The following is a 13,165-nucleotide window of genomic DNA, read 5'->3' as shown; positions in this document are numbered from 1 at the left end:
GAGAGTCAAATCAAGAATACAATCCCATTCACAATAGCCACAATAAGAATAAAATACCTAGGAATACAGCTCACCAGGGAGGTGAAAGATCTTTACAATAAGAATTATAAAACACTATATCAGAGACAACACAAACAAACAGAAAAACATTCTATGCTCATGGATAGGAAGGGTCAGTATTGTTAAAATAGTCATACTGCCCAAAGCAATTTACGGATTCAATGTTATTCCTGTATACAAACTACCAACATTTTTCACAGAATCAGAAAAAGCCATTCGAAAATTCATTTGGAAGCAAAAAGGGCCTGAATAGCCAAAACAATTCTAAGCAAAAAGACCAAAGGTGGAGGCATGATACTTCTGGACTTCAAACTATACTACAAGCCTACAGTAACCAAAACAGCATAGTAGTGGTACAAAATCAGAATCATTAACAAATGAAACAGAATAGAGAACCCAGAAATAAAGCCACACACCTACAACCATCTGATGTTCAACAAAGCTGACAAAAACAAGCAATGAGAAAAGGACTTCCTATTCAACAAATGCTACTGGCATAACTGGCTAACCATATGCAGAAGAATGAAACTGGACCCTCACTTTTCACCATATACAAAAATCAACACAAGATGGATTAAAGACATAAATGTAAAATCTAAAGCTATAAAGACCCTAGAAGAAAATCTAGAAAATGCCATTGTGGACATTGGCCCGGACTTCATGATAAAAACTCTACAAGCAGTTGCAACCAAAACAAAAATTGACAAGTGGGACCTAACTAAACCGAAGAGCTTCTGCACTGGAAAAGAAGCTATCAGGAGAGTAAAAGACAACCTACAGAATGGGAAAAAATATTTGCAAACTATGCATCCAACAAAGGTCTAATATCCAGAATCTATAAGGAACTTATATCAACAAGCAAAAAACAAACAAGCAAAAAACAAACAAAAAAATTTAAAATGGGCAAAGGACATGAATGGACCCTTCTCAAAAGAAAACATACATGTGGCCAAAAAGCATATGATAAAAATGCTCAGCATCACTAATCATTAGGGAAATGCAATTCAAAACCACAATGAGATACTATCTCACACCAGTAGGAATGGCTGGTGTGGAGAAAAGGGAATGCTTATACACAGCTGGTGGTGTAAATTATTTCAGCCACTGTGAAAAGCAGTCTGGAGATCTCTCAGAGAACTTGAAATAGAACTACCATTTGACCCAGCAATTCCATTACTGAGTATATACCCAAGGGAATAGAAATTGTTCTACCATAAAGACATATGCCTGCATATGTTCATCACAGCACTGTTCACAATAGCAAAGACATGGAACCAACCTAGGTGCCCATCAATGGTGAACTGGATAAAGAACATGTGGTATGTATACACCATGGAATACTACACAACTATTTTTAAAAACAAGATCATGGCCTTTGCAGACACATGGATGGAGCTGGAGGCCATTATCCTAAGCGAATTAAGCAGGAACAGAAAACCAAATACCACACATTCTCACATAAGTGTGAGCTAACCATTGAGTACACACAGGCACAAAGAAGGGAACACTAGACACTGGGACCTATTTTAGGGTGGAAGTTGGTAGGAGGGTCGGATTGAAAAACTACCTATCGTGGATTATGCTTATTACCTGGATGACAAAATTATCTGTACACCAAACTCCCACACACAATTTATCCATCTAACAAACCTGCACATGTACCCCTTGAGCCTAAGAGTGGGAAAGGCAAAAAAAAAAGAATACTGTATTGCTAAAAATGTTAACGATTATCTGAACCTTCAGCAAGTCAAAATCTTTTTGTTAGTGGAAGGCCTTGCCTTGGTGTTGATGGCTGCTGACTCATCAGGGTGGTGGCTACTGAAAGTTAGGGTAGCTGCAGAAATGTCTTAAAATAAGGCAATGAAGTTTGCCACATTGATTGACTGCCCTTCACGAACAATTGTGCTGTAGCATGCAATGTTGTTTGATAGCATTTTGCCCACAGTAGAACCTCTTTCAAAATTAGAGTCAATCCTCTCGAATCCTCCCATTGCTTTATCAACTAAGTTTATGTGATATTCTAAATCATTTGTTGTCATTTCAACCATTCATTTCCTTCCTCAGCATGCTTACTAGGAGAAGTTTCCATCTCAATAAACCACATTATTTTCTCATCCATTCAGGTTTTATCATGAGATTCCAGGAATTCAATCACATCTTCGGGCTCAACTTTAACTCTAGTTCTCTTGTTATGTCCACCACAGCCGAGGTTACTTATTCCACTGAAGTCTTACACCCTTCAAAGTGATTCATGAGAGTTGGAATCAATTTCTCCCAAACTTCTTTTAGTATTGATATTTTAGCCTTCTCCTGTCAATCATGAATGTTCATCTAGAATGGTGAATTATTTCCAGAAGGTTTTCAACTTACTTTCCCAAGATCCATGAGTGAAATCACTATCTATGGCATCTATGGCCTTATAAAATGGATTTTTTAAGCAGTCAGACTTGAAAGTTAAAATTGCCCCTTGCTCTAGGAGCTGAAGAATGAATGTTGTGTTAGCAAGCATGAAAACAACATTAATCTTCTTGTACATCTCCATCAGAGCTCATGAGTGACCAGGCACATTGTCAACGTGCAGTAATATTTTGAAAGAAAACTTCTTTTCTGAGCAGTAGGTCTCGAACACAGACTTAATATAAATCATCATGTAAATAGATGTGCTATCATCTAGGCTTGGTTGTTTCATTTCTAGAGTGCAGGCAGAATAGATTTCGTATAATTCTGAAGGGACTGGGGATTTTCAGAATGGTAGATGAGCATTGGCTTCAACTTAAGGTCACCAGCTGCACCAGCCCCTAACACAAGAGTTGTCCTGTGCTCTCTAGCTAAGAGAGTCCTAGATGGCATCTTCTTCCAACAGAAGGCTGCTTCCTCCACATTGAACATCTATTGTTTAGCATAGACACCTTCATCACTTATTTTAACTAGATCTTCTGGGTAACTTGCTGCAGTTTCTACATCATTGCTTGCTGCTTCACCTTGCTCTTTTATTTTATGGGAATTGCCTCTTTCTTAATCTCATGAACCAACCACTGCTAACTTCTCTTCTGCAGCTTCCTCACCTCTCAGCCTCAATAGAATTGAAAAGAGTTATAGTCTTTCTCTGGATTAGGCTTTATCTTAAGAGAATGTTGTGGATGGTTTGCCATTCTATTCAGACCACTAAAACTTTCTTCATATCAGCAAAAGGCTGTTTTTCCTTCTTATCATTCATGTGTGCACTGGAGTAGCCCTTTTGATTTCATTCAAGAACTTTTTCTTTGCACTCCCAACTTGGCTAACTGATGCAAGTGACCTAGTTTTCAGCCTGTCTCAGCTTTCAACATGCCTTCCTCACTAAGCTTTATCATTCCTAGCTTTTGATTTAAAGTGAGAGATGTGTGACTCTTCCTTTCATTTGAACACTTGAAGACCATTGCAGGGTTATTAACTGGTCTAATTTCAATATTGTTGTGTCTCAGAGAATATGAAGGCCCAAGAAGAGGGAGAGAGATAGGGAAAAAGCTGGTCAGTGAAGCAGTCAGAACACACACATTTATTAATTAAGCTCATCATCTTATACGGGCACTGTGCCCCAAAACAATTACAATCAAGGACCACTGATCACACGTCATAATAACAGATATAATCATCACGAAAACGTTGGAAATATTATGAAAATTACCAAAATGTGACACAGAGCCACTAAATGATCACAAACTTTTCAAAAAATGACACTGAAGGCTGGGAGCGGTGGCTCACGCCTGTAGTCCCAGCATGTTGGGAGGCCAAGGTGGATGAATCACAAGGTCAGCAGGTCGAGACCATCCTGGCTAATACGGTGAAACCCCATCTCTACTAAAAACACAAAAATTTAGCCCGGCGTGGTGGCGGGCACCTGTAGTCCCAGCTACTCAAGAGACTGAGGTAGGAGAATGGCGTGAACCCAGGAGGTGGAGCTTGCAGTGAGCGGAGATTGTGCCACTGCACTCCAGCCTGGGCGACAGAGCGAGATTCCATCTCAAAAAAAATAACAATAACAAAAAAAATAACACTGATAAACCTGTTCAAGGCAGGATTGCCACAAATCTTCAATTTGCACCTGCAATATCTAAGAGGCACAATAAAATGAGGTATGCCTGTAATAATAGAGTATATCTCATTGCCTACTATTAGAATTAAGTGAGCTAAATGATGTGGTTTTTTAACAACATCTCAAGTAGATTTATTATCAGTAATTAATAGTAATAGTACACAAAGTGGAGAGCAAAGGAACCATGCAATTAAAACTTTAATTTAATTTTTAGTAAATTTTAAAATTTACTAAACTTTTGAGTAAGTTTATGTTGTACCAACATTTTTTGCCAGTGCGTTCAATCCAATTCCTTCTTTAAATTTTATTTTTAATTGACAAATAATAATGATATATATTTATGAGGTACAATGTGATGTTTTGACATGTTTACATTGTGGATTATTAAATCAAGCTAATTAACAAATCTATCACCTGACATAGTTATCTTTTATAATGTGGTAAAAATATTTAAAATCTACTCTTTTAGTAATTTTAAAATATATAATGTGTTACTATTTATCATAATCACCATACTGTGCAATAGACCCCTACAGCTTATTTCTCCTGTCTAATCAAAATTTCATATCCTTTCATCAACAGAATCCCTTTCCCGGTTCACCCCCTCCTCCAGCTTCTGGTAACTACCATTCCACTCTCTACTTCTGTGAGCTGGACTTTAATTTTAGAGTCCACATGTAAGTGAGGGTATGCATAATTTGCCTTTCTGTGCCAGGCTTATTTCACTTATCATAATGTTCTCCAGGTTCATCCATGTTGTCACAAATAACAGAATTTCCTTTTTTAAGGCTGAATAGTAGTCCATTGTCTATATATACCACATTTTAATCCATCTATCTGATGATGAATACCTAGGTTGATTCCATATCTTGGCTATTGTGAATAATGCTACAGTGAACACTGGAGTGCAGATATCTTTTGACATGCTGACTTCAATGTCTTTGGATGTACACTCGGAAGTGGGATTGCTGGAACATATGATAATTCTATTTTTCATTTTCTGAGGACCCTCCATGCTGTTTTCCAAAATGGCTGTACCAATCTACATTCCCACTAACAGTGTGCAAGGATTCCCTTTTCTCCACATACTTGCCAACATTTATCTTTCATACTGTTGATAATAGCCAATCTACCAGGCGTGAAGTAATATTTCATTGTGGTTTTTATTTGTATTTATCTGATGATTAAAAATGTTGATCTGAGCTTTGTCAACAACAAGTAAAAATAAATAAAAAGAAATGTTGAACATTTTTGCATATATCTGTTGGCCATTTGTATGTCTTCTTTTGAGAAATGTGTATTCAGGTCCTCTGCCCATTTTTTTTAAAAGGGTTATTTGTTTTCTTGCTTTTGAGTAGTTTGAGTTTCTTACATATTTTGGATATTAGCTCCTTATCTGATTTATCATTCAAATAGTTTCTCCCAATATGTGGGGTGTGTCTTCACCGTGTTGTTTCCTTTGCTGTGCAGAAGCCTTTTAGTTTAATACAATATTATTTCTCTATTTTTGCTTTTGTTGCTTGTGCTTTGGGGGATCATATCCAAGAAATCACTGCCAAGACCAATGTCATGAAGCTTTCCCACTATGTTTTCTTCTAGTAGTTTTTACAGTTGCATGTCTTACATTTAAGTCTATAATTGATTTTGAGTTTATTCTAGTATAAGAGATAAGATAAGGGTCCATTTTCATTCTTCTGCATGTAGATATAGTTTTGCCCACACCAATTATTGAAGGTACTGTCCTTTCACCATTGTGTGTTCTTTGGGTCCTTGTTGAAAATCAATTGACCATAAATGTATGGGCTTATTTCTGAAATCTCTAACCTATTCCATCAGTTGATGTGTCTGTTTTTATGCCAATAGCATGCTGTTTTTATTACTATACCTTTGTAATATATTTTGAAATCCAGCAGTGTGATGCCTCTATCTTTGTTCTTTTTGGTAAAGTTGGCCTTGGCTATTCTGGGTCTCCTGTGGTTCCATATGAAGTTTCAGATTATTTCTTTCTATTTCTGTGAAGAATGACATTAGAATATTAATATGGATTGCACTGAATCTGTAGATCACTTTGGATAGGATGGACCTTTTACCAATATTGATTCTTCCAGTTCAACATAGGATACCTGTCTGTAAGTTCCTCTAGTAAAAACACACTTTACTGACAAACTGGATTTCTCTGGTTGTTTTTTGGTTTCTTGGCTCCTTCAGCATTTGGGGGCTACTTTGCACATATGGCCCTCACATGAAACAGTCCTTTTGGCATTTCTTGTGAGACAAATCTAGTGTTGGTTAATTCTCTCTGCTTTTGTTTGTTTAGGAAAGTCTCTAATCTGTCCTTCATGTTTGAAGGGTAGATTTTTGAGAGTTAGCAGGTTTTTCCTTCAGCACTTCGAATATAACATCCCACTGTCATCTGGTCTTCAGGGTTTCTGTGAAAGCCATATTGAGCCTTCATCTAATGTAATATGTTTGTTTTTTCTTCCTACTTTGAGTATTCTTTCTGTCTTTGATTTTTGATAATTTTATTATTATATGTCTTGTGGATTTCCTGTTTGGGTTGAATTTCACTGGTGACTTCTGAGCTTCCTGCACCTGGATGCTGTCATCTTTCCCCAGATTTGGGAAATTTTCAGCCATTATTTCTTTAAATATGCTTTGTGGCCTCTTTCTCTCTTGTCTTCTCCAGGAATTCCAATTATGCAGAGGTTAATTTGCCTGATGATGTCCCATAATTCTTGTAGACCTTCTTCATTCTTTTTTTTTTTTGCTTTTTCTTTTTGTTCCTCTGATTGGTGATTTCAAATGTTCTGTCTTCAAGCTTGCTAATTTCTCTGTTTGCTCAAGTCTGCTGTTGAAGTTTTCTAATAAGTTTTTCAGTTCAATTATTTTATTCTTTATTACTAGCATTTCTATTTGTTTGTTTGTTTGTTTGTTTTCACTGTTTCTATAAATCTTCAATTCTTCTGGGACCATTCCTGGAGCTTTGTTGGTTTCTTTTGATGGTATCGAATATTCCTGAGTTTTCACAATCCTTGTATCTTTACATGGATGCCTGCATATTTGAGGAGACTGCCAACTCTTCCAGTTTTTGCAGGTGCTCTTTGATGGTGTTAGACCTTTACTTCTTAGTATTAGAACTTAAACATTGGCCTGTTGTTGCTTCACACTGTAGAGAGGGCTTAATAGTGAGCATCAGAACTAAAACATTACACTGGACCTAACTCATTGCCCTGTCATTGTTTCCCAGCATGAGGAAAACTTATAGTGAGCACCAGAGCTTGAATGCCCTGGAACTATATTGCTGCCCTGCTGTTGTTTCTCAGTATGGGAAAAACTTAGGTGGGTACTGAAAATCTTGACCTTTTGGTTGTTTGTGGGCCAGGGAAAGGCTTCACATGTGCCCCTGGGCTTGTGGATTTGGGCCTTCCCATAAATTTTGTCCCCTACAAAACTCTGGCCCCACCCAGTCTCTTCAATGTGGCATCCCCACTGATCAAAGCACTGAACAACCACCAAGATCCACATGCCAGTTGCTGCAATCAGTGCCCTACTCTTTGTCCCCAATTCACCCCAGGTTGTTCAGCCATCTTGGTTCTCTAGTGGGATGAAACTGGAGTGGACTTAACATTAAGATTCCTAGACAAGTGGGAAGATCAAATATCCACCTCCAATTCCTTCTTCTCATCTCAGCAAATTTGGGTCTAGGGAAGTTCTCTGTGAGTGGTATTATGATGGCCTGGGAGAGGGGGTGGCACAGGTCGAAATGACCGTTTCTCTTACCTGTCACTGTTTCTCTCAATTCTATGAGTCCAAGAGGTTTCTCCACTTCTCAAGTTCTGGTGTATTCAGGGTGGCATTCTTGTCTTTGAATAGTTTTTCATTTTATTTTAGTGTCAGGGAGTGATCCCAGGAGATCTATTCTGCCATCTTGTTGACATTACTTCCTAGTTTAGTCCTGAGATATCAGGGAAGGATTAAGAAGCACATGGTTTTCCCCATCCTGGGAAAATTCTCCAGGACCGGGCAAACCAGCTCTTGCACCAGAGACACATCCACAGAGTAGCCTTTCTTGTATTGTCACTCTCTGCAGCTCATATCCTTGTTCTGGGCTGTGAGGCAGGCACTAAGGACACTCTTAGGGTAATAGTGGAACCCAGAATGAAGAGAAGGCAAGCTGGCCTCAGACAAGAGAAAATTTGTCTTAAGTTTTTGATGTCACAATTTGTATCTTTTTATAATTTGTATCCCTTAACAAATTATTTCAGGTTTCATTGTTTTAAATAGCTTTGTCTTTTAATGTTATTAAAGATATAATTTATTTACCCACTGCCATTACAGTATCAGAGTATTTTGGATTTCACAATTATTTACTTTTATCAGTGAATGTTATACTTTCATATGTTTTCCAGTCACTAATTAGTGTCCTCTTCTTCAGTTTGAAGAACTCCCTTTAACACTTCTTGCAAGGCAAGTCTAGTAGTGATAAACTGTCTCAGTTCCTGTTTGTCTGAGAAAGTCTTTATCACCCCTTCATTTTTGAAAGAAAAGATTTCTGGGTATAGTATTCTTGGTTGACAGGGTTGGTTTATTCAGGATTTTTAATATAACATCCCACCTCCTTCTGGCCTACAAAGTTTCTGCTGAAAAATCTGCTGATAATCTAAGGGAGAGTTCTCTTGTGTGTAACAATTCACTATTTCCTCACTGTTTTTAAAACTTTCTCTGTCTTTTTGCATGTATGGCAGGGGGAGGGTAGTGAGTATTCCAGTTTCTTCCATCCTATGGCGAAGGTGAGTGCCGATATTTATCTCTTCCTCTCTCTGCACTAAGCTGGAGAGATAATCTGTGACAAATGCCTGTATTTGTGTTCAAACTGCACCCTCTGATCCTGGAGAGATAGCTGCTTGATATGGTTAGAATCTGTGTCCCCATCCAAATCTCATGTCAAGTTGTAATCCGCAATGTTGGAGGTGGGCCTGGTGAGAGGTGATTGGATCGTGGGGGTAGATCCTTCATGAATGGTTTAACACCATCTCTTTGGTGCTATTCTCATGATAGTGAGTGAGTTATCATGAGATGTGGTTGTTTAAAAGTATATAGTACCTCCCCCACTCCGCTCCTACTCCAGTCATGTGAAGATGCCTGCTCTGGCTTTGTCTTCTGCCATGAGTAAAAGTTCCCTGAGCCCTCCTCAGAAGCAGATGCTGCTATGCTTCTTGTATAGCCCATAGAACCATGAGCCAATTAAACCTCTTTTCTTTATAAATTATGCAGTCTTGAGTATTTCTTTACAGCAATGATAGAATGGACTAATACACACTGAAAGTGGGCCCATTGTATGCCCATGTCTTTGTTTTCTGTAGTCCCAGGCCACTTAGGAATGCAAAGTCTCATTGGGAATGCAAAGCCCCATTAGTCCCCAAAGGTAGATTGATAAGGAGACAGTCCCTTGGATGGAAACTATAGAAGCTTTTGTAGTCAGTACATGGACAAGCTTCTTCCAGGAAGAATGGGTCAACTGGATTTATCACTGGGATGAACCAAAGGAAAGGGTCAGAAAGTGCTTAGCTCAAGCTCAGGATGACAGGGAGCTACTCTTTCTCCCCTTAGGTCCTCAATGCAAATTCATTAAAAGCAAGGTCATCAAGTAGCCACCAAAAGAGTAAGCAGGAAACCCCTTGCAGAGAGAAAATAGGAGCTGAGCATTCTAGTCCCTTTTCTGCACTGCTCCCAGGAGATGTAGCCCCTGGAAGTGTTATTATGCCCATTTAAAACCACCTTTTTGCCTGGGTGCAATGGTTCACACCTGCAATCCCAGCACTTTGGGAGGCTGAAGTGGGTGGATCACTTGAGGTCAGGAGTTCAAGACCATCCTGGCCAACATGGTGAAACGTTGTCTCTACTAAAAATACAAAATATTAGCCGGACATGGTGGTGCATGCCTGTAGTCCCAGCTACCCAGGAGGCTGAGACAGGAGAACCGCTTGAACCCAGGAGGTGAAGGTTGCAGTGAGTCAAGATTATGCCACTGTGCTCCAGCCTGGGTGGCAGAGCGAGACTCTGTCAAAAAAAAAAAATTGTATGCGATCTGGGAAGACTTGCATATGCATAATCCCTTCAACTTGTAGAGCTAGGAGGTTTCAGTTCAGGTGGTAGCTGCTATAAAAGTTGGGCCACTCAATGCATGGCATAAACCCCTCACAGGGAGAAACAGGGAACAGCATTTTTAATGTACTTTTCTGTACTGCTCGAAGATTTTGAGGCCCCCAGAAGTACATGTGCACCTGTATAAATCTACCATTTTTGTCTGTGGTCTAGAGAGATTCTCATATGCCTAGTCCTCTCTGCTCCTAGAGCTGGGAGTTTTAGAGTGCAATCCTTCCAGTAGAAGCTGCAAAAGTTGAGGCATTCTACATGTGGACAAACTCTCTTCAAGAAGGAGTAATAGACCTGGAGTTATCACTGGGGTGAGCCAGGGAAAAAGGCTTGGGAAGTGCCAATCTGCTTTCTGAGGCTACCAGCAGGCTATTTGCCTCTTTAACTCCCCAATGCAAGTTAATTAATGCAAGTTAATTAGAAGCCCAGGCACCAAGTAGCCCCTAGAAGAGTGTCATAAACCCCTCCCAGAGAAAAACAAGAAGCTGCATTTTTTAAGCCCTTCTCTGCACTGCCTCCAGAGAGTGAGGCCCCTGGAAGTTCTTGTTCTGTAGCATAAAACCACTGCTTTTTTCCTGTAGGTCACAAAGACTTACATATTCCTAATCCCCTCCACTTCCAGAGTTGATTAATTGAGCCGAACCATGGGGAATTTCGGAGATAAAGTACTATATGTGAGACCCAAACCCTCCTCTCTACAGGGAGAAGTTGTGTAGTAGGGATTCCTTTCCTGGTTGTATGGCAGTGTCCAAGGTGAAGTTCATGCCTGAGTGCACCTCAGCTTTTCCCACTCATTTGATGCAGATGTTTTTTCTCAGTTGCCCAATGTGTAGAACTCTCTCGATTGGTTTCTGTCTTTTTTCAGAGAGAATCAATCACTGAATAGTTTGTTCAGTTTGTTTCTTTGTGGGTGAAGGGAGAGTCATGAGTCTCCTATTTCAACATGTTGCTGATATCATCTAAGGGTAAGCCTTTAGGCTTGGTAACAATAACTTCTGGATAGGAGACTTCCCTTGAATCTTTCACAGCATGAACATTCTAACAATTTTTGGGCCAACATGCATTTCATGGTGGAAGAAATCACAATCACCAAATGCAACTTTACATTTCAAATAATCCTGTAGTTCATGAATTAGGCATTCTGAGTTTGGAATAATGCAGACTGTTAACAGAAGTAGGGGAGGGACAAACATTGCTGGTGACGACATTGGTATAGAACCACCTGTGAGCATCAAATGCAGCCAAAGTACAGAAACAAGGTAGGGACAGATCAGTGTCATGTTGCATACATGAGATGGCAGTATCCTTCTAGAGTCTTCCCATTTACATTCACTTCGAAAAGCAACACAGCCTAGGAGATATAAAGAGAACAAACAATGCAAGAGCAGTGGCAACCATAAGACTATGTGTTTGCTCTCAAACACAACAGGCCTCATCTCTGATTCTTTTCAGGCTAGAATTTGACATTTTGGAGATCCAGATTTTGGAAAAATTTGCCTTTGCTTCTTCCTCTGCCTCCAAGACATTCATGTTCTTCTAAGAGTCCTCACTACCTTATTTTACACAATATGAGAGCACATAGATGTTTTCATAGAAGAGAGAGCACACAGTCATAACCAAATGGGCACTCCTTTCAGCTTTGAGTTCCCTGGGGCACTGTGAGTTGTCCAGAGAGCTCTCCAAAACACAAGTCAGGGCACCAGTGATTAGAAGAAAGCAGAGCAACTGCTTCCAGTAAAATTCATAGTCTATGATGCTCACACCAGTGACATGGAATAGGTCAACCTGACACCCATGGCATGTCCACATGGTACAGTGCACTGAACTTGAATGGGGGAGGTTATTCTCTATACGGTCCCTGACAGGTAAATTTGCCTCTCTTAATAGTGTCTCCTAGCAGTGTTTGGAGATGGCCTGAGATGACGCTTGCTAAGGGAGGCTATCTGAGGAAGCACCAAATAAGATCTCTTAGAGACCATGCCCTTATAGCCCACCTACCTCTGATGATGTCTATGTTGGTGGTTGATGATGATCTCTTTTCTAAGACTCCCTTGTCCAAGAAAAGCTCTTGAGAAAGGTGAAGACAAACCTGAGATACCCAGAGCCTGGTGATGCCTCAGAGGTGGCTCACAGCCTCTGGTCTGATGCGGGAAGTTTTCTTCTCTGATGTCTCTTTCATCGAACAGCCCAGCAAGAAGCACTAGATTGGAGCATAACACTGCACACCTGCCTCTGGGCATGGCCTGTCCTCCTGAAACTTCTTCACATTTGACTCCGTGTTCTGATTAGCCACATGTGACCCAACCCTGGATCTAGCCCCAGGATCACTTCAGAGGAGAAGCGATTGCAGAGTAAGGGAGAGTCTGTACCACAGTGGTTAATTTCCACTAACTCACAGTAGGATGACAGGCAAGATCCACTGCCACTCTGTGTCAATTACTCCTTAGCAACAGCAGCATGAACCACCTGTTTCCCACCCTTTGGTGTTCCTTTTGATCAAAAGAAAAGAGAATGAGCCCCTAAGGAAGAGGGCTTGGGAAAGATAGGGACTATCCAGTTAATGGAAAGTGCTGGAGTGTTCAATCCTGAGACCCAAATTGGGTCCCATTAGAGGAGTAGCCATGTTGGTGGGTGCAGGATAGGAGGAAGTTTGGGGTTGGTGCAGGCACTCACTCTCACTAGGATGCCTCTGGTCTCAGGTAATGGAGAGAACTGAGCAAAAAGTGAGCCCAGAGGAAACATTCTCTTCCGGCCACATCATATCCTCTCACTCTCTTATGGCCTTAGGCACGTCGCTGGCCTTCCTGGGACTCATTATCCTCATTGTAAAGAGAGAGCAATCTGAAGCTCAGAAAGAGATTGGGGAGCATGAGG

The sequence above is a fragment of the Macaca nemestrina genome, chromosome 15 (genome assembly GCF_043159975.1).
Source record: "Macaca nemestrina isolate mMacNem1 chromosome 15, mMacNem.hap1, whole genome shotgun sequence".
NCBI classification, from domain to species: domain Eukaryota; kingdom Metazoa; phylum Chordata; class Mammalia; order Primates; family Cercopithecidae; genus Macaca; species Macaca nemestrina.
Note: the sequence above shows the minus strand (reverse complement) of the source record.